Here is a 22547-nt window from a genome sequence, read left to right as displayed (position 1 = left end):
AACGATAATATTGTCGGCACCGTTGTATGACCATTTTAGACCACTGACATAATGAGAATAATATATAATAATAATTCAAGTACATCCTTTCAAACTGCTAGTCACATCCTCATGTAAATGGCAATGTATCGAGTTCATTTTTATTTATCGTATGATAAGTCAATGAATTGCTTATCGCGACAGGCCTATGCACACAATAAAACAGTGGAAACAAACATGCGTTTGACTTTCATTAGTGAATGAAACTTTGTGCCCTTTATAGTCTGTGTCCAATATTGTGTATTTGTGTATATTGTATATATATCCTATATATATGCTAAGGTCCCGCTACTGACACAATAGCAGTCATTTAGTGTGCATATGTGTAATTAAACCCATGATATCAAAATCTCACTCCAGCCACGTACCCAAAGTTGATAACCCTGTTAAAGGTAGGGTAGGTAATTTTGGAGAAACCAGCTCGAGTGCGCTAGAATTTGAAAATTCACAACCGGAAAAAATCTGCCACTTCCTTACAGAGCCCCTCCTTCAACACAGACGAACGCGCACATGACCAATGAGGGCACTAGATAAGTTTGTGCACAGATGGAAGGCTGACAGGCAGGTAGGCCATCCAGTTATTTTAGCCGGGCCGGCTAAAATGATTGGTCGTGCTTTTTACAGTACTACGGCTTCCACAGATCACATTTATTAATGGATTTGTTGTCAAAGCACTTAAGATATTCATTGCTATCGGGATGTTAAGATCATTCCATGGAATATAACAAAAAGTGTTTCTGAAATAAATGACATACCCCACCTTTAAGGAATCATCTTGTGTTTTGTTTTTTTAAGCTGACAATGAAAAAATATATATGCGTCAAAATCAATATTTCAATTTTTCCCAAGCTTACTCCTATTTAGTACTGACTTTGTATTTCCTCCCATTAAATACAGGGGAATCATCTAAACAAACGGGAATTTAAAGGGTTACATTTTTAAGATTTAAGTCAGTGAAAGTGGAAAAAATATTGATATATAATTATTTGAACACAGAAATGAATTTCCTCTAGGTCATCTTCTGTGTTATTGGGTTTAGTCAGAGTTAAACATGATAACTCCAAAGAACATGGATCTGCAGTGATTTGAACATTAATCAAGCGTTCACACCTTACGGTGACAGAAACATGATGTCAGATAATATTTTTTTAATTCAAGGTGTCCTGAGTCATCAGCTCCGTCACCAAAGCTGATTGTTATTCTGCAGGCAAAGGAATAAAGTCTCAGGAGAGAAACAGAAACAGGCAGCAGTGAGCAGGGGAGATACATTGATTTCCTTTTTTTCCACAATGAAATCACAGCTGAATAAATCCAAGGTTAATTAATTCATGTTCAGCATTAAAGTCTCTTGTGTCTGTCTTGGAGCATTTTCAATTACCGCTCACATGGTGAATGTTTGGAGCAGAGTTGTGTCCTCCTTTAATAATTAACTAGCTGACATCATCCTAAATCAGGCTGAAGAGGCAAACCCCAGAAGAACAAATACAGGAAGACAGGAAGAGGTGAGACTGGTGTTTGTGTTTGTCTCAAAGGACAGAGGTGTCCTTACTTTGTAAGTTTAGGAGAATGTATGCGTGTTACAATGTGAGGTGCAGGTGAACAAACAATACGTGGAGAGAGGGTTTTCTTTAAAAAATAAACAGGCGGTGTATTTCTTAGCCTTCCATATTATTTTACAGGAACACAAAACTTCATGCCTGGTGCTGCGTTCACCAGCAAGGAGCAAACACAAAATGCCCCCTCCCCTCTCTTCCCAACCACATTTATAGGAGACTGCCCGCCTTCCCAATCCAACCTGGCCAATCAGGTCATGGTTCTGAAAGCGGAGTTAAGGGTTAAATACAAAATTAAACACTGTTATCTACATTTAATAAAACCCTAAAGGCTTAAGTGCCCCCTTAAGCCCTCTATGTTAGAGGCAGAGCTGGAGTATGACGGGGGATCAACACCAATCTCCCGGGGGGAGGTCACTGAGGTCGTCAAACAACTCCACAGTGGCAAAGCCCCGGGGGTGGATGAGATCCGCCAAGAAATGCTGAAAGCTCTGGGTGTTGAGGGACTGTCATGGTTGACACGTCTCATCAACGTTGCGTGGAAGTCGGAAACAGTACCGAAGGAGTGGCAGACCGGGGTGGTGGTTCCCCTTTTCAAAAAGGGGGATCAGAGGGTGTGTGCCAATTACAGAGGCATCACACTACTCAGCCTCCCCGGGAAAGTTTACTCTAAGGTACTCGAAAGGAGGGTCAGGCCGATTGTCGAACCTCAGATTGAGGAGGAACAATGCGGATTCCGTCCTGGTCGTGGAACGACGGATCAGCTTTTTACTCTCGCAAGGATCCTGGAGGGGGCCTGGGAATACGCTTATCCAGTCTACATGTGTTTTGTAGACTTGAAGAAGGCGTATGACCGAGTTCCTAAGGAGTTACTGTGGGAGGTGCTGCGGGAGTATGGGGTGAGGGGGTCTCTACTCAGGGCCATCCAATCTCTGTACTCCCAGAGCGAGAGCTGTGTCCGGGTCCTCGGCAGTAAGTCAGACCCATTTCCGGTGAGGGTTGGCCTCCGCCAGGGCTGCGCTTTGTCACCAATGTTGTTTGTAATATACATGGATTGGATTTCGAGGCATAGTCGTGGGGGAGGGGGTCTGCAGTTCGGTGGACTAAGGACTGCACCACTGCTTTTTGCAGATGATGTGGTTCTGATGGCTTCATCGGTCTGCGACCTTCAGCACTCACTGGATCGGTTCGCAACCGAGTGTGAAGCGGCTGGGATGAGGATCAGCACCTCCAAATCTGAGGCCATGGTTCTCAGCAGGAAACCGATGGACTGTCCACTCCAAGTAGGGAATGAGTCCTTACCCCAAGTGAAGGAGTTCAAGTATCTCGGGGTCTTGTTCTCGAGTGAGGGAACAATGGAGCGTGAGATGGGTCGGAGAATCGGAGCAGCGGGAGCGGTACTGCAGTCTTTTTACCGCACCGTTGTGACGAAAAGGGAGCTGAGCCAGAAGGCAAAGCTCTCTGTCTACCGGGCCATTTTCGTTCCTACCCTCATGGTCATGAAGGATAGGTCATGACCGAAAGAGATAAGGTGAGAAGTTCGGTCATCCGGGAGGGACTCGGAGTTGAACCGCTCCTCCTTCGCGTAGAAAGGAGCCGGTTGAGGTGGTTCGGGCACCTAGTTAGGATGCCAGGTGGGCGCCTCCCTAGGGAGGTGTTCCAGGCACGTCCAGCTGGGAAGAGACCAAGGGGTAGACCAAGGGCCAGGTGGAGGGATTATATCTCTTCGCTGGCCTGGGAGCGCCTTGGGATCCCACAGTCAGAGCTGGTTGATGTGGCCAGGGAAAGGAAAGTTTGGGGCTCTCTGCTGGAACTGCTACCCCCGTGACCCGACCACGGATAAGCGGGAGAAGTTGGATGGATGGATGGATAAAGGCTTAAGTAAATTCATAATTGCATCAACATAAATATGGTACCTTCAAAAACAACAAGGTCTGCTTAAAACAGATAATTTTTAACCTAATTGACACTCATACAATAACAAGTTTCCTGACCAATCACGTCCAAGACTCCGCCTACTCATAGGCACATATAAAGAGTACTTTGGAGGCGTGCTCCCCCTTTGAGCACTGGCACAAGATGGCTTCCAGGTCTGAACAAATGGTGATTACTTTGTGATTGTGTGTTTTAAAGACTGACATATTCATTTAGATGCATTTTTAAAATTTGTCTATGTAAACTGTTTTTATAACTTTAACTGAGATAAAGACAACTCTGAAGAAACAAATAGTTAAGCCAAAATGTTAGTGAGGGAGTGTGTGCGCTTCCTCACATTTCACACCTCCTCCCCCTCCGGCTTGCACAGGTCAGGCAAACGAGAAAGATAGTCAGCTATAAGGTTATTCTTACCAGGACAATACCATATGGTGAACTGGTATGGCTAGAGGGCTATAAGCACCAACGTAGAATCCTTGCATTGTGATGCTGCTTAGATTGCATCCACTTCAAAAGGTCTTACACCTGCTGAATGTTTTAATTGTATGATGCATTAGAAGCTAAAACAGTTACTTTTAACCATTTTAACCGGGATAACTCTTTTGAATTTAGAGTATTTAGTGTTTTTTTTAAAGTAAACACATTTTTTCAACTTAATCCTAAATATATCCGTAGCATTTGTCATGTGTAAACCAGTAGTATTGCTACTATTGTTTAAAAACCACAGACAAAAGTCCAACAGTGAAAATTCATGTTTGTTTTTGACTGGATACTTGCCTGCTTGGTTTCTCCTGTTGGTCACATAACAAGTATGACCTTCTCATATTAAAGGTTTGCAATCACAGTCTGCCCTTCTGCTTTTGGATGGTGACGGGGAAGGCCAGATAGTTATTCCAGTAGGAAGTCTAAGAGCTCATAATTAGTCGGCTGTTGGTTCTTTATCATCCCGACATGTTTGACAGCATGGTTTCATCAAATTCTTGTAGGGCAGGAACAATGAGATCCCAGGGTTGAGAGAAAACAGTGGGAGGATGTCACTATGCCTGCAAACACACAACACAAACACATTTAGCACAAAATAAAAAGTGGAGCATTAAGAATGATTTGTGCCTCACGTTTATCTTCACTCTTGTTTACTACCAGACAAAAAACTGAACAGCTGGGACTCCTTAAATCAAGGTTATGATGCAATTTCCCAGAATGCACCACAGTGCCAGTGTTTTTAATCGTGCCAGGAGTCAGACGCAGCGGAGCCAGTTACTGCCCCGTCTGTTAAATCTTCTCTGCAGATAACCAGACTCAATTTCCCAGCCTGATGACAATCTCTATGAGGCCGAGGCACAGCGTGAGATTGGTGGAAAGATTGCTGGTGTTATGTAATTATGTTAAATGCACAGAATGAGGAACAACATGGCGGCCTCGAGCTGCAGCAGTAATTCATCCTCAATATTAAAACTGCTGTTTGGAAGTTAAAGCTTTTACATATAAACGATTGTTTAAACATGTATACCCTCGCAAACAAGCTCACAATGCTGATTATCTTGTCCAGCATCCTTTTGGACAATCTACGGTGGCCCTGAAGGTCAAATCACAACATAAAAAAAAGAAAAACGACCTTCACAAAATGTTGTGTTTTATGATATGTTTCGATTAGGACTGTCAATGTTAATTGTATGTTGTGTATGGTAAGTGTTGTTTACTTTTCCAGTGCCATAGACTAATTTCAATTCTTTGTATATTTAATAGACAATGTGTTATCTGTTTCTGATTCTAAATATGAAATGCTCTGAATATGAAATGTTCGTTATTAATCCGGAAACCTTAACTAATGCGGATTTAATCCATTTACCAAAGTCGAGCGCCAGTTCCTCCCATGATACCAGTGCAGATGTTGTGCATGAATCGAATGGCTGTGAAAAGGCAAAGACAGTGGAGGTTGTGGCAAAAGAGACATGCATTGCATTGACTGGAGACCATCAGTAAGAGCCATCAGTACCTCAGAGTAACCACACAACTGCGTGCGCCCGTTTGCTTGGGGTGACGTGAAGATGAAGGGAAGGCTTTTTGCCGAATCATGCACTAATTTCTTGCACAATGGGGGCCAGGGTCACCGTTGTAGGCATCTTTAAACAGGCTGCCAATAACAAAGGGGAAAATGTAACTACAGAGGTTTTCTGGGTCATTTCAACCTGCAGATTAATCATTTCATCGCATTAGGGGATTAGGCTGAGGAAGTTAAGTGTTGATGAGGTTAAAGTCTTGCAACCGTGGCGTAGTTTGTTAAAAAGCCAAATGTTAGATTTTTACTTCTGACGACTGCATTCATGCTTCATAAAACATAAAAGTGTTTTTCATTTGTACAGACTATTTGACTGAACAAAGACCTGTAAATCATGTTTGATATAAAGCTTCTTTCCAATTATTTTTCAATCCAAATAAAAAAAAAAACATTGGATTTTTGTCAAGGTAATCAGGGTAGTGCTAGCTTCCGGTTTGGACTTTAAAAACCTCCCTGCAGCACCATTCTCTAAAACAACCATTAACTCCCATGCAGTGTTAGTAATGCCAGAAAATCCAGAGGGATTATACAACAAAGCTGATGAGAACTCTCCAAACTGGTCTTTCCTCAGTTTCTCCTGGGTCAAATCATCCACTCTATGCAAATCCTCCTGCAGCTCGTGCCCCCTGCTGTTGTTGCAGAGGGCAGAAACTAAGTCAGGTGAAGGGTGTTTTGGATCTGCCATAGTGAACATCTGCCGTGTTTGTTTGACAGCAGAGGAAAAGCATCAACCCCCACATGAGACCTCAGCACTCCAACAAATGAGAGCTCCACGTGTATGGGCTCAGAACAGTCTCATAATACACACATGCACACAGAAGGATTCACACTTGTATTTCATGATCCGCAAAATGATTCACACTTGTATTTCTGGATCCACACTTGTGTTTTTCAATGCACACACAAATGTGTTCCGTTTCATATACATGTAAATAAAATCCAAACACAGAAAAAAGTTTTACATATGTATTTTTGATTCACACATATTTGTTTTCCGTTTAAATCCCCTGAACCTGCAAACACAAACCGCTTTCTGTGCATGGATCGCTGTGCATTCGTGTGTGGGTTTTTTGAGACTGCCCTGACGGTCAGCCGATTCGTACTTGTAATTTCTCTCATCTATAGCCAATCAGATGTCTCCTCCAGTCTAAGCCAATCACATGAGCGCGCCCCCACGAGGGTAGGATTTATTGCGTTCATGACACTTCATATACGCATTTTGCGCAGTCCGGTCAGCTCGCTAAACAGAGGGCGGAGCTTCAGGTGATCATGCAGAGCTGCGTGTCTCCGTCAGACTCAGCAGCTGATCAGGGGGGTATACTGCGAAGCAGGATTTTCGCTTAGCCGGCTAAATTCAGGGAAAACTCCGGCTTTCCGGTCCTACGAAGCTGGTTCTCTTTTTAGCAGGCTCGATCTCCATGGCAACTTATGCTTAGCGGCTAACCTGGTCGGGACCAGGTTAGGTTGCAGGCTAAGAGATCAACTCAGTGAAAGTACTGCCTGCTCGATCAGATCTCCGTGTGCGGAGTGGGATGCAGAGTTTAAAGCGATCAAGTCACATTACAGGAGAAAGGAAATACAGTTTAAACTGCCGTTGCAGGAAAGACGGCCGGCAAAAATCACAGACTGTGTGAACGTGAAATTGAATAGAATATCACCTCCCATCTTCAGCGCAATCTGACTATTATAACATTAGCGTTAAGAAAGCTTAATTAAATATCTGCCACAACATAAATAACCGGATCAAAGTAACAGTACAGTCTGCGGCATATCACATCATAATGTATCATATACAGTATTTCCTTATCTGAGTCAGCTTCTTGAGCCGTATCTGGCCGTGCAACACTTACAGTGTCACATACTGTATGCAGAAGTATTATTTTAAGCAACACATTACGAAACACCCGAGTCAAATGTAATTAAAGTCAGATTGTGTCTTAGACGGGGCATATCCTAAACCTGTTAATGTACGCATTCAAACACTTTTTCTTATACCAGCTGTATTCACCCTGCAGGTGCAGCTATGTGGCTTTTATCCTGGATAAAGTGTTTAAGTCATGGATGTTTAAAGTTTAACTTCTTCATATTAGTCCAGCAGATATGTGAAATATCTGAAGGAATTGTGCTTTTGATGATAAAAGCATGACATTTGGCACACTGTTAGAGCATGCCCTAAGGAAGATTTTTGGCTATAGGGCCCTCGCAAATTTGTCCAATGGCGCCAATGGCGGCCATTTTCAAAATGGCCGCCATTGGTTGTTATTTTACCAGTAGTTTAGGATCTAGACCACCTAGGATCTTGATTCTGGTGGCTAATCCTACATTTTCAAGGATGGGGAATGCATTGGTGCTATTTACAACATGCTAGAATGTAGCTAACTATATGTATCTGGTATTCAGGGAACAAAATACACAGTAAACCATTAACAAATTTATTATGGTGAAGTCATACATGTTACATAATATATATGAAATATTACAGGTTTTCAACTAAATGCAGACTTAGTTCTGAAAACACAGTCCACCACAGTGGCAAAGGGCACTGCACTGAATTGCTGCCTTGACACATTTGCATTGTCCACTGCAACCCTTTTTGCATCCACAGTGGAGGAGTTCACAACAGGCCTGGTAATGTGGTCCAGTAAACTTCCCATCCACCTGTGGCCTTCCTCTTCCACCCCCAGTCACCCGGGGGTGGTGAATCGATGCTCACTTCTCTACTTCCCCTCTTCTACGACCAGGCCAAATATGTGGCCATGATTCGTCATTCCATCGATGAGGTAAGTCAGGCATTAGAGATTCTGAATCCTGGTCAGATCACTCTGGATCAACCTCTATACGCTGTGGCAAAACAAACCCAGTGGAGCTGGCCAGCAACTTACAGTGAAGATCATTTTATTGTGATGTTTGTTGGGTTTCACATTGAGATGGCAGCACTCAAGGTACTTGGCGACCTCCTGGAGGGGTAGTGGGTGGACAAGAGCAGTGTCATGTTCCCAGTTCCACTTCTGGTCTATCATCCTGCAGCTGGAAATAGAGTTGATGATCTATGTGCGATCAATAAGAGAGGCCGACTTCCTACTCTACATAAATGCCTTGACCAAGATTGTGCCTTGGTTCATTTCATTTCATTTCAAACCTTTATTTATGCAGGTGAATCCCATTGAGATCATTGATCTCTTTTTCAAGGGTGACCTGAAGGGTCCTTTCACTGGGACACACCCAATATGCCGGATGGATACCAGTCCACTTACGTGACATGATTGTGCTAAGAGATAACCATCCTGATGTCCATCAACAGTTTCTGAAAGGAAACTTTGCTGTGAAGAAGAAGACACGCAGCTTCTCTGCTATTGTCATCGACAAGGCCCACAAGCAGAACAATGCCTCTGTGAAAGGTGATGGTGGTGCTGTAGACCTGACAGAGAACCCTGCAGCTCTGCATGGTGTCTGGCCCCGAGATGGCATGTGTGGTTGGGGAGTTTAAGGCCTCCACTGAGAAGAGAAAGGAGACTGACACCCAGCACCATGAGCAGACCAAACATCCACAAATGGCATTTGCACAACATGTTAAAGCACTAATTGGTGCTACATAAGACATGGGCAATCCATTCTGGGAAATAAGCAGTGAATATCTTCTTGTACTGGATACTAGAGACCTTGCAGATGCAGCAGTCATTGACACTCTGAACCAGATCGAGAAACTCGGACAGGACGGGTATGACACCTACAGTGGAGGAAATAAGTATTTTATCCCTTGCCGATTTTGTAAATTCACCCACTTACAAAGAAATGAACAGTCTATAATTTTAATGGTAGGTTTATTTTAACAGTGAGAGTAAGAATATCAAAAAGAAAAACCAGAAAATGAAATTATATAAAAGATAAACAATTATTTGCATTTAACTGTGGGATATAAGTATTTGATCCCCTTGCAAAAAACAAGGATTCTGGCTCCCACAGACCGGTTACATAAGTCCATTTCCTTTAGAAAATTACCCCTCATATCAACTTGTTACCTGTATAAAAGACACCAGTCCACAGAATCAATCAATCAGATTTCCAACCTCTCCACCATGGGCAAGACTAAAGAGCTGTCTAAGGACCTCAGGGACAAGATTGTAGACCTGCACTTGGCTGGGGTTGGCTACAAAACCATCAGCAAGCAGCTTGGGGAGAAGGTGACAACTGTTGGTGCGATTATTCGGAAATGGAAGGGAAAAAAATAGACATCAATCAACAATCAATCACCCTCGGTCTTGGAATCCACACAAGATCTCGCCCCTTTGGGTATTGATGATCATGAGAAAGGTGAGGTATCAGCCAAGAGCTACAAGGGAGGAACTTGTTAATGATCTCAAGGCAGCTGGGACCACAGACCCAAGAAAACTATTGGAAACACACTACACCATAATGGATCAAACCCTGCAGCGCCCGCAAGGTCCCATGCTCAAGAAGAACATGAAAGGCCCTTCTGAAATTTGACAATGAATATCTGAATGATTAAGAGAAGGCTTGGTAGAAGGTGATGTGGTCAGATGACACCAAAATGGAGGTGGAAACATTATAATCTTGGGGTGTTTCTCTGCTAAGGGGGCAGGACGACTTCCCTGCATCGAAGAGAGGATGGACGGGGCCATGTACTGTAACATCTTGGCCAATAGCCTCCTTCCCTCAGCCAGGACACTGAAAAGCGTCATGGATGGGTCTTCCAGCAGGACAATACACCTGAACATACAGCCAAGGCAACACAGGAGCTGCTAACGAAGAAGCACATTTAGGTGATGGATGGGCCTAGCCAGTCTCCAGACCTTAATCCCCTAGAAAATCTGTGGAGGGAGCTGAAGTTTTGAGATGCCAAGAATCAGCCTCAACACCTTAAAGAGCCTGTGACACGATTTTCCCCCATCATCCAAACCCATCAATTTGAGTAAATATTGTCCCCTTGAAAACCGTTACTGAACTGATTTTGGATATTTGTACTTTGATAACCATTAATCTGCCCTTCAATGTTGACCATTTCCTGGATCTTCTCGGGGATTCTTCAAGTCCCGCCAAATTATGGGTGACGTCAATGCGGGCACAGCGCTCCAGCTGCACCGTTCAGGATCCCAGCATCTGCATGTAAACGCACGATGGCGCACACAGCAGCAAGCTCAGACAGCGATGACAGTTTAATTTTGAACGTGTCTGAGAGCTCATATGAGGCTGAAGGATCGGTTTATTTTGTATCTGTTAGAAGTTTAGGAATTAGGTGCGTCAATATGGGCGATCATACGGTCATGTAGCCAGTGGTGGACTGGTATAAAAAATCAGCCCGGGACTCTCGACCGGCCCACTTTGGTACCACTAGTAAATTGTCAACGGGGGGAGTGGGGGATGTGCTAGTGACTTATCCGACAGGCCCACTTCGGTACCGGCCCATCGGGATTCGTCCCGATGGCCAGTCCGCCACTGCACCCAGCCCAGCCCACGGAAACTGTCAACGGGGGGAGCCTCGCTGCGGGGAAACGGTGGACCTAGTGTCCCGATCGGAGTGGGAATAATAATAATAATAATAATAATAATAATCCGTGCATTTTATCCATTAATTTCCCCAACATTGTGGTAAAAAAAAACACACGTTTAATCCATGTTGGTGTACTACTACAACCAGTGGTGTAGTGGGGATGTTTTTACTGGGTGGACGGGGTGGTGGGTGGACGGGAGACACTATGGACGCGCTCGTGAACTGTCAACGGGGGGGGGGGGGGGGGGGGGCTTGGGGACCTCTGTGTCGCCTATCAGCGCAATTTACATGATGCCGTTTAGACAATATAATAATAAAGGGCGGTGCCGGCTGTCAGCGAACCGATCCGGCCTTTCTGCGCGACTATCACTCAAATGCGGGACATAGTCTCAATGTGTGGGACGCGGGACAAATAATAAAAATGCTGTGTGTGCAGTCCCGCACAGTGCGGGACACCTGGTCACCCTACACACACAGTTCTGCCCCTCACACACACACGCTTCAAATCAAGTTGCATAAATGCTTGAGCTACGTTTTTATTATAATTACTGTGAAATCTGCCTATTATGTTTTCGTCATTATTACAACAAACACACACTTGCAACTGATAACACTGGCAATGATTTTAGATGTATTAGACTATTAAAAAAAGAAATCATGCTTCAAATAAGTGGGGTTACGGCGTACCCCCGCGTCCAACGCCCACTACACCATTGACTGAAACTACAAAAAGCTAAGGTTTGTTTTCTCCTCAGGAAATGCAGACCGGCTCAAACAAAAGATTTTTAAATCATCATCCTCACGATCATTTAATGTGTCATATGTTCACCGAATTGACATGAAAGCACTAATAAATGTAGTTTCATCCACTTGAGTTTACAAAAATAATCGATTTGTTTTTATATCACATCCGACGGGAGGAAATTCAGCAGCTCTCACTACCGATTTTTAATCCTAATTTAATCATCATCTTCACCACGATCATTTATGTTTATGTTCGCCGAATTGACATGAAAGCACTGACAAATATGAATATACTGTAGTCAACTTCATTAAAACGTTATTAACGTGCCTAAACTCAGTAATTCACCATTTCTACGCATGACAACACACTTTGTCCGTGTTTGGCTCTCTCGCCGCACAGTGAAGCGTTCCCGCATTTACGTCACTTCCGGCTTCCCCCAAAACCTCAAAATGAGTCGAAGGAATTTTCCCGCGATGTTCGAAATTATTGATATTTATCGGAACGGTATCGCTTTTTCTTTTTTAAACTGACGGTTCGAGATTACTAGTAGCCCACTATGTCATTGCACAACAGTTGTTGGGTTCGTGTCACAGGCTCTTTAAGGATTTGGAGAGGATCTTCAGAGAGGAGTGGACCAAAATCCTTCCTGAGATGTGCACAAACCTGGAGACCAACTACAAGAAGTGTCTGACCTCTGTGCTGTCCAACAAGGGTTTCTCCACCAAGTACTAACACATGTTTTGCAAAGGGATCAAATACTTATTTCCCACAGTTTAATGCATATCAAATTGTATCTTTTTTATAATGTACATTTCTGGATTTTCTTTTTGATATTCTTACTCTCACTGATAAATTAAACCTACCATTACAATTATAGACTGTTCATTTATTTGTAAGTGGGCAAACTTACAACATCTGCAAGGGATCAAATACTTATTTCCTCCACTGTATGTCAGTGAGCGCCTGGTCGAACAGAAAAAGCCCATCAAAGATCCCATTAAAAGGAAAAACCTCCCTCTATTCAGCCAGCCTCCAGTCCAAGATAAGTCCAGGTCCCAACAACAGCTCTCATCTCTGAAGAATGACTGTTCTCTGTTCTCTAGGCTGTACATTGTATCTGAGATACGTGATGGAAGTCGGATGAGTTTTTGGGGATTAATTACGTGAAATATAATAAACTTGAAAACCAGGCATGTCCATCATCATTGCCACAAATGGGCAAACTCAGAACTGGTACCAAGCCAGACTTGGTGGGCTGTTTGGAGGACCTGATTTATTTACAAGAGAATGCATCCCACCACACAGTTAATGCCTCATCCTTGATGGGGCTACTCTTTTGAACATGCTACGACCTGGTGCTGCTAAGACGTTTTTTTATTATGCGCAGAAAGCGTTCTCACCATACATCCTGTCTCATCTGGAGCATGTCAGCAGAATTGATGTCGTGTGTAGGCCTGTCACGATAATTAATTTTGTTGGACGATACATTTTTCTGGAAATTATTGCGATAAACGATAATATTGTCGGCACCGTTTTAAGACCATTTTAGACATAATGATAATATATCATATTAATTCAAGTACATCCTTTCAAACATAACTTTTTATTGAACATTCAACATTGCAAATGAAATGTGAAATAATATTTAAATATATAAATTATATAATAAATAAAACAAATTAATTAAATTATAATAAATTAATTAAATCACAGAACCAAAACAATAAATTAAATAGTCAGGCTGGAAAACAGAGCTCTCTCTCTCTCTCATATATATATATATATATAAATAAATAAATAAATATGAGCACACATTATCTCACAAGCAAAAAAAAACTCCTTAAAACAACAGATGCCTCAACAGGCCATATCCAAATCTGTTTTTCTAAGTTTTCGAGCAAGGAACACCAACATGTTTGCATTGTCGGGCGGGGGCTCTCCATCTCCAGCTGCCGTGTTTGCTCCCAGCTGGGAAAACGGAATGGGGTGGTTGTGTTTTAGGTGTAGTTTAAAATGTGTGGTATTGCCTGCTTTTGTCGCTACCTTTTTTAAACCAATGCGACACACCGCCCGGCTCATTCAAGTCCGTAGGTTCGCCTCGTTGATTTGGTTTGAATCCAAAATACTGCCACACCGGAGAATCGAGATGTGTAGTTAAGTTTTGTAACCAATTCCATTTCACTTTAAATTCCCCGCGAGTAAGTCACACGTTGTCTCCCGCTTGTCGCTATATTATTAATTTGGCTGCTACGCTGCTGCACGTGCACACGGAGTGTCCTGACCTGGCTGTGTGTCAGCCCCGCCCCTCACAGCACCCCTGGCAGCCACAGCGCTCCAGGCTAAAATGCTGGTCACATCTTTATGTAAACGGCAATTTATCGAGCTCAGAAAAGTTATCGAGTCCATTTTTACTTATCGTACGATAAGTCAATTTATCGATTATCGCGACAGGCCTAGTCGTGTGGGTTGAATATTTCCCCGAAAGTCTGAAGGCTGAAATACGCAGCAAGAGAGGGAAGGGAGTTCATAGACGCGTTGAGCCATCCAGTGTCATTCCTGGAAACTGGCCAGAGTTTCTGCGCATTGAAGACAAGAAGGCAGAACTGTTCTTCTTCCTGGCAACTAGTGTGACAGCCCTCAACACTGGCAAACAAATAATCAGTACTTGCAACATGCACACATGAGGAGGCTGATACCCGCATCCTACTGCACCTAGGAGATGCTGTGAAGGAAGGGTATAGCAAGGTGTCAATACGCACAGTTGACACGGATGTGGTAGTAGCCTACTGGCAATCACAGCAGCCCAATCGACCCAGGCCTGTCGTGAACTCCTCCTGAATGTGTCAAGGTAGCAATTCAGTACACTGCCCTTTGCCACTGTGGTGGACTGTGTTTTCAGAACTAAGTCTGCATTTAGTTGAAAACCTGTAATATTTCATATATATTATGTAACATGTATGACTTCACCATAATAAATATGTTAATGGTTTACTGTGTATTGTGTTCCCTGAATACCAGATACATATAGTTAGCTACATTCTAGCATGTTGTAAATAGTACCAATGCATTCCCCATCCTTGAAAATGTAGGATTAGCCACCAGAATCAAGATCCTAGGTGGTCTAGATCCTAAACTACTGGTAAAATAACAACCAATGTGGGGACAGGGATGATAGCTCATATGAGACTTCAAAGGTCTTTTATTTTGAAACTGTACATCAGAATGTCCTAATTTTTTCTGAGTGACGACATGGGGTGTCCTGCTATCACCCTGAAGTGAAATGAGTCTTTGATACTGGACAGTTTTTGTTTTATTCTCATCTAAACACAGAGGGATGATTTTTTTTTACTCTCCCGTAATGCATAGGATATTCGCGCACCGCAATATCACGTGAGGGCTGGCTCGACTAGGTTTTCCCGAGTGGAGGCTCGCTTGACCGCAGTTAGTTTAGCATACTCAGCCCGACTCAGCCTGGTTGTTCCTGGCCCTAGAACCACGATTGTATGGGACCATTACATCACCAGAAGTCCCAATTTAAGAGGTCAATTCTCCCAAAAAAAAAATGTTTACTCACTATATCAACAGCCCCACCAAAGATATTTTCCACCAGCCGCCACTGTAGGTTAGGTTGAACCAGCTTCGTAGTACAGGCCCCTGATCTCTGTCTCGCGTCCGGTTATACTTCACTCGTGTTTATGTCCATATCGATCGGATCCAGCTCTCCTGTTAATAATGACCGGCGTGGCTCCCCCCCGTTGACAGTTCACTGTCAGGCACTGGTTTCGTAGTGCACTGATCGATTAGGCTAAGCTAACCTGTAGCTGCTCCCTCCACACTCACAACAACTTCAAACAGACATAAATAAAGCAGCGGTATTCGCCATACAGTTGCGTTATATACTGTATTGTCTTGTTTATGTCTCTTATGCTGGTGTTATGTATTATCTTGTTTTGTATGTGTTTGTATGGCGACCTTGAGAGCCTTGAAAAGCGCCTATATAAAATAAATGAATTAGGCTATTATTATTATTATTATTATTATTATTATTATTATTATTATTATACAGGAAACACACATTTAAAACGGTTTTGCCTTCCGTTTTTGTGTACACACAAGCATTCATCAATGGTTGAGTGGCGCTGTACCTTAATAATATAAAGGCTTGTATTTGCGTGCATTTCCTGTTCGGAAAGTGGCAATGTACTGAGAGTGGAGCTGTCCTGAGATTAGCGCCTGCAGGCAGGCTCCATGGACCTGTCAGCTCCGGACTGCGCAAAATGCGTACATGAAGCGCTAGGTCATGAACGCAAGAAATCTACCCTCGTGGGGGCGCGCTCATGTGAATGGCTTAGACTGGAGGAGACATATGATTGGCTACACATAGAAAAAATTACAAGTACGAATCGGCTGACCGTCAGGGGAGTCTCAAAAAACCCACACACGAATGCACAGCGATCCGTGCACAGAAAGCGGTTTGTGTTTGCAGGTTCAGAGGTTTTAAACGGAAAACAACCATGGATCAAAAATACACATTTAAAACTTTTTTTCTGTAGGCTATTTGGATTTTATTTACATGTTTATGGAACGGAACACATTTGTGTGTGCATTGAAAAACACAAGTGTGGATCCGGAAATACAAGTGTGAATCATTTTGCGGATCATGAAATACAAGTGTGAATCCTGTGCATGTGTGTATTATGAGACTGTTCTGAGCCCATACACGTGTGGCAGGCACGACACACGTGCACGCAGGCAGAATAAATGGCACTCTGACACTGCTCTCGTTTGCTTCGTATATTTCTTCTTCTTCTGATAACTCCCCTGACAGCAGCTTTATAGAGGGAACATTTGTTTTGTTATCCATCAAGGCTCTCTGTTTGTCGTGACCAAAACCAGCTTCTTACTGTAATTAAAGTGTTTTATTACTACCATTCTCCAAGTACAATAGCATAAATATCCTAGCTTGTTCTTCCATTTCAAGAGGTGAATGATGATGATAATGATTCAACTTGTCTCTTTGCAGCTGTGTAAATCACACGGACCGCGGACAGCTGGTTATCTATCGCCTGGCTGTAAATTAGAGCAGCATCAGCTTCTAGAGAGGAAATAGATCTCTTGATTTAAGTCAATCTGCATGAAATACATTGCATCAAAGAGATTCTGGCACCACATTGTGTTGATTTTCAGTCATGGGCTCCACGGGCGGGAATTTAGCCTTTGAAGACAATTAACATGCATACAAACCTATATGCACACTATACAGGGATGCAAAAACCCAAAAATTGTATAATGGGGCCTCTTTAAGTTGTGTTACTGTAACTCTGTATGAGGATGTTGGTATTTTGCTTAATGTATCACTGTGCCAGCACAGTAAAAATAGGTTCAGATATATACTTAACATTTGAATAATAAGGGGCAAACTCATTCAAAGATCGTTTGGCTTTCGCGGCTGCGTAACCTGCATAGGCCTACTTCAAAGTGAAAAGAAAATACCTGATTCTAACAGCGCCTGCAAAAGCTGAAATCAACCGCTAACTGCGCTGCCAGGCAGCAGAGCATGTTTCAGTATGAGACTGTGAAGCAGATGGCGGATATATAATATGTTCTTCTTGTCACAGATGAGTATAATTCACTAGACTTCATGTTGCGGATTGTGTAATTAATGAATGTGTGTGCATGAGCGGGCTTGTGTGTTTTTCCTCTTTAAGGCCACAGAATGTGTGTGAGGTTTAGTCACGTGTGCATGAAGGGATGTCAGCTCCTCCTGATCCGACAGCTCACTGCTCTGAATATGAACTCCCTCAGTAGTCTACAGACGCACAGAACTCCACGCTAAGACAGTAAAGAGACAAAGAGAGAAACACACACATCAGCATGGATTCCAAAGCTCCATGTTAGCTGTCATAAAGTTGACATTGTTTGTTTCAAAGAATTCTTTTTCTGGCACATCTGCTTTATAGGGACATATTAGAAATGAGACAGAAAAAGGCATGCAAGAGAGAAGAGACGATGACTTGCAGCAAAGGGACCAGGCAAGTGTTGAACCTGGGCCACTGAGGTTATCATTGACAACGTGAAAATGTACCATTACAAAAAACATTGACTAACTCCACGTGAGACATTTCTCTAAGATTGCACAACTCAACACACTGTCCAAGGGCATTACTTTAAAAAGTGGTGGGGACATAAGGGCTTATAGGAAAAAACACTTTAAGCCGTGAGCATTAGGAGAGGTTCAGTATGAGACCAGTGGAGAGAATTATTGGGTAAGGGAAGAACTGTATAATCATGCATTAAAGGGCTTATTATATGGCTTAGTTATAGGGGCCTTTTATACTTTTTTGAGGTTTTCCCTTCCCTGTAGTGTAGTGTGTTGTATAGGGTTGTGTGCATTTTAATGGTATGCAAAGGCAAAAATCTTAAAGTTCACATCAGAGGAGTTTCTCTCCCACACACTCTGAAACGCCTCCATTGGGCCAATCAGAGCAGACTGGGCTCTGGTTTCAGACAGAGGGTGAAAAGCGGTGCTGCAGCACAGGCAGTATGAGACTGTTGTGCTGCTTCATTTTACAGGCTATCAATATCATTACATACGTGTCTCTGTTATGATGAAAGTCGCTGTTTCCCAAAATAAAGTGAAACAAATGAAGCTCTGTTCCCCTCACTCAGTTATGAACTTCCAAAAACACTTCTGATGATGAATACCAAACCCTTATTTTGATAAAACTATGAGATTCGGGAACTGCTTTGAATTCTTTGAATGTCAAATACAAAATAAATCTCTTTTTGGATGAAATCACTTTTTGAAGTTGGCACATCCATTTCTCTCTGCTGATTGAACTCTTCTCATCAAGAATAACAAACCTCTGATCTTTGAGGTTGTTGCAAAGTTTCAGGCACCTGATAAATGATATGTAAAGTGGAGGCACACAAACACAAAGCAAGGTCAGGTGCAGATGAGGGTCACTCGTTTATATTCAAACACAATGTGATTAGTGGAGGAGTTTCTTTGTGCCGCAGATGGTGAGTCAGCTCTTAAACTCATCTGTAACATGAGTCAGATCTTTAGAAATATTAACACTGACAAACACAGTTGACATGGATTTGTACATTTATATTAATAATTAGTTTGTGATAGGAGGACACTGTGTTCTGATGAAACGCAATGCATCTACAGTCAAATCATTACATGAACCTTTTTTTTTATAGAATTGTTGGTGTTTTATTCACCTTAAAAACACAAAAAAAAAGCAGAGGTACAGTATGTTGAATCTACTACAGAGGTTCATGTTCTCATTTATAAACCTGCGAGACAAATATAACACTAAAGTCGTAATTATTCTTTACAAACACAACAAATGTGTAGTACTTTCAAAAGAACAGAAACTACGGTATAACAGACTATATGTAAAGAAGTACTTCCTGAATCAAGGACAATATATAACTTCAAAAAGCCCTGTTGTGCTTTGTGGAGTTTTCCTTTTCTGTAGTGTGTCATTTTGTGTTTTTAGTGTAAATGGTCTGCAAAAAGGATGAAATCCCAGCTAACCAATCAGAGCACACTGGGCTCTGCTTTCAGACAGAGGGTGAAAAGAGGTGCTGCAGCACAGGCAGTATGAGAACAATAAATAGCTTGTTGAACATTAAATCATGGAGACATGTCACAGAAGAGGCAATACATTTCATTTTGAAACCTGAAATGAGCACAATGGGTCCATTTTAATGATGATTTAATGGAGAACAGATTTGAAGATACTAAAAAATTAACCATCATGTAATGATGAGGTTCAACATGCTTCAATAATGATCTCCAAAGATGCCCCACGCTCTCCTATTGGCCAAGCTATCTCCTGTCAAATTGGGAAACCAGATTACACACACGCATCTTCTCTATACATATTTGCAGTCACAAATATCACAAATATCAATCACAAATATCAGTTTGGATTTCACGATTAGTTTCCACATTTACAAATCGGATTACTCACACACTGATTGAAATACTGCTCCAACTCTGCACACATATCTGCAATTAGATCTGCCACGATTATTGCTGCATAGTATTCCTTCAAATCTTATATGTTTGGTTTTGGGTATACAGTAGGGTAGTAAAAACGGAAATGACACCCCCCAACATTTTTATATCTCTTAGTGCATTGCAGAGTTAATCTGTGTCAATTCCACGCTTCTCACAACATAGATTTAGCATTGTTGGAAAATATGTCATTAGAAAATGCAGCACCTCTGGCTTTTATTTCAAGCAGGCATGAAACATTTTTCCAGCTGACGATGAACTACGCATTCTTCCAATATCTCCCCACACATGGCTGCAAACAGGCCTTCAAGACAAGGCATTGACATTTCCTCAAGTGAAGTTCAGAAAGTCAGGAGTATATTTGTTTGATTTTCTACTTCAACGCTCTGCAGGATGATACAGTCTGAGCCTCAGTGAACAAACAGCTAATCCATCAGAGCCAGTGAATTTTAAGTGATATTGGATTTATACTTTAAGAGTAGAAGAATACTGTTATTAGTCTCTCTGTCAGAAATAATTGAGCCCACTGTCTCTGTCCTGCTGCTCTACAGCTGCAGGCAGTAATTTATGCAGAAACATAATGGTCTCGTGAAATACAGCGAGCAACTAAACACAGGGAGCAAATATACATCAATGGCAAAGAGAACAAAGACATTCTGACGGCTTCTTTCTTTTTTAATGCAGATTATTCTGCATGGCAACGAGGATTTAATTACTGCAGCATGCCTCACCTGGAAGCGATCCCATATCAAAAAGGGAATTTCTTTGGTGAATTACATCTTTCTGCACCTGTGAACAGCTCAAATGAACAGCTGTTGAGTCTGAAACACTTTGAGCGATAACACATATATTGCTTTTATAGCAACGTTAACCCATGACTTAATACAAATTAGATTATAAAGAAATAAGTTATTTACAGGATAATTAAATAAATTCCATTCTAAACAAAATAAGTATAATAAAATAAATAAGTTTGAAAGAAATACGCTTAATTATAAAGGAATCATAACACATACAATAATTGGGCAGGACAATATGACAATACAATTCCAAGGAAATAAATACATTTCATTTATATTTTACAAATGTCTTATTTTTTTATTCATTTATTTCCACGTTTACCTTTTTATTATTATAATGCAGCTTTAGTCCTCCATGTTTGTTGCACACACAATACGGAAATAACAAAGAAAAGAAGAGCAACAACAATGGTTTCCTGAAGCTATAGCAGAAATACTGAACATATACAAGGGATACAAACAATGTCCATCGTGAAAAGCCATTTAAATGTTTTAAGAATATTTTATAATTTACAGTCATTCAAATATTTCAAATGTTTTATCACTTTTTTGGACCGTGCTGGTTTCCATTTCATATGCATACAGCTTGCATATTTACACAATTCATCAGAGAGGAGGAACGTGTGTCATTGCAGTATGGAATTATTATTAATATCATTAATACCAGAGAAAAACAATCTCAGCATATGTTCAATGTAATATTTCATGGGAGTTATGTAAAGAAAAAGTAGGCTAATGAAACAAACGGCATTATGCATAGAAAGAAATAATTGCATGATTCGTGATTATTCCAGAATATGGAAAAACATCACACAATACCCTGAAGTGTAAACATATGTATAGTCTGCAGATGGACATGCATAAGATTACAGTCAGCCATGTGTTGTGCATAATGCCACTAAAGATTATAGATTTAATTTAAATATTGTGAAGTCCTTAATGACATGTTTATTTTATTCAAACAAACGATTGACATGTGTACTCTGAACATAATAAACAATATATTATATATTTAAGTAATTTTACCTTACGCATGATTTGAATGTACGCCTTTCATTTGTCACTGCTGTAATGGTACACATCAGAAAAATAATAATAATTTGTTGAAGAAATAATCATATACAGAACCTAGATAACATGCACACTTTCCTTATGTCAAAATCATTTAGTGATGATAACATTTGGATCCTACTTGGATATTTGGTTGAAAAGCTTGAAAAATAGAAATGCCATATTTCTATGGCTTTTACACTTCTCATATTTCCTCCTCATTCAGACTTCTCTGGGTCCAAGTTTGGAAATGTAAAACACAGAAACGTTATTTTTAATAGATGATGGTATTTAAATAGCCTCCATATTCTCAATGCCTGAGTATCTGGGAGATTTGTCTCTAATAGCCATTTATTTGACCACATCAGATGATTTGACAGCAGAAAGCAGCATGGAGTCTATGGTAAATACTGACACCGTGTGGAAAGAGGAGGGAACATGCATTTAAATACAACTATGCTTTTAACTCTACTATCTGACAGCTTCATTTTGCAGATTCAGAAAACATATACAAGTATATGCACAACAATATAATAAATCAATACCAAGCTACCCAGCTACCCAGCAGTATGCACTCATTAAAATGTGTTATTTCACTACCAGCTAGTGAGTAAGTGAGTGAACACTTACCCAAATAATATGGGAATGGGCCATTCATCATAATGTCTTGATTGTATTGAATTTCGGTAATTCAAGTATATTTTATGCTACTACTTTGCTTTTCCTCAGTTAACTTTAGGAGTACTTTGAAGTGTAGCTGCTTCTACTTAGGTGCTATTTCCAAGTGCTCTTTCATCCACTGGATTAATGTAAACTTGTATT

The sequence above is a fragment of the Notothenia rossii genome (assembly GCF_949606895.1).
Source record: "Notothenia rossii genome assembly, chromosome: 8".
Lineage (NCBI taxonomy): Eukaryota > Metazoa > Chordata > Actinopteri > Perciformes > Nototheniidae > Notothenia > Notothenia rossii.
Note: the sequence above shows the minus strand (reverse complement) of the source record.